Here is an 891-nt window from a genome sequence, read left to right as displayed (position 1 = left end):
GGGGCAGGAGGGCAGCGGGGGCAGCTTGGCCTGGGCCTGGGGAGGGAGGAGGCCACGGCGCGACCCAACCCGGGAGCGCGAGGAGCTGGCGCGGAGGGGCAGGGTGGGTGCTGGGAGGTGGAGCCCCGGCCTGGCACCTGGCGCCCCGCCCCCTCCCACTGGCCTGGCTCTCCTGCCGGCCTGGCTGGCCCCTGCGGTCGCCGGCTAGCGAGCGCTGGCTGCCCACCTCTTCCTCGCTGAAGGGTGAGCGAGCAGGGCCGGTGGGCGGACCGATAGCCGGGAGGCTGCCGTGGCCACGCCTCACAGCTGGCCCTGCCCGAGGAGAGGCCCGTGGCCCCCAGCCTGGGTCTTTAACAGGCAGAGGGTCCCTTTCCGATGATGGTGGGTGCGGAGTCCCAGTATCGCCTGTCCAGCCTGGGCACCTGGGGGGGGGGGCAGGTGGGAGCCGGGAGCTGCCCCCTGCTGGCCGGCTGCTGCGTCTGCTCCAGGAGCACAGCTGGGCAGCAGGTCAGGGCTGTGGTTGCTTCCTGTCCACCTGTGGGGCCGGTCAGCTCAGCCTCACGGCGGCTCGCTATTGGGCTCAGTGCAGAGACTGGTGTGAGCGGGCTTTCGGGACCTTGGGGCCATGTGGCCGGTCCCTGGGAGCTGAGCTGGCGCCGCCTCTGGGGGTGCTGAGGGCATGCGGTGGCTGCGGGTGCGAGCAGGTGCGGGCTGTGGCCCCGCCCCCCAGGCAGCGAGCGGGCACTGCCTGCGCAGAGCTTTCCCAGCGCCGCCCTGCCGGACGCCTGTGGCCCTGGCCGGGGGCAAAGGGGCTGCGGCTGTTCATGGCGACATGCAGGTGGGGTGCTCAGCCCACCCGGAAGGAGCCACCGCCGGCGCCCGCAGGCCCAG

The sequence above is a fragment of the Condylura cristata genome, unplaced genomic scaffold (genome assembly GCF_000260355.1).
Source record: "Condylura cristata isolate star-nosed mole 26May11 unplaced genomic scaffold, ConCri1.0 scaffold00033, whole genome shotgun sequence".
In the NCBI taxonomy this organism is placed as follows: Eukaryota; Metazoa; Chordata; class Mammalia; order Eulipotyphla; family Talpidae; genus Condylura; species Condylura cristata.
Note: the sequence above shows the minus strand (reverse complement) of the source record.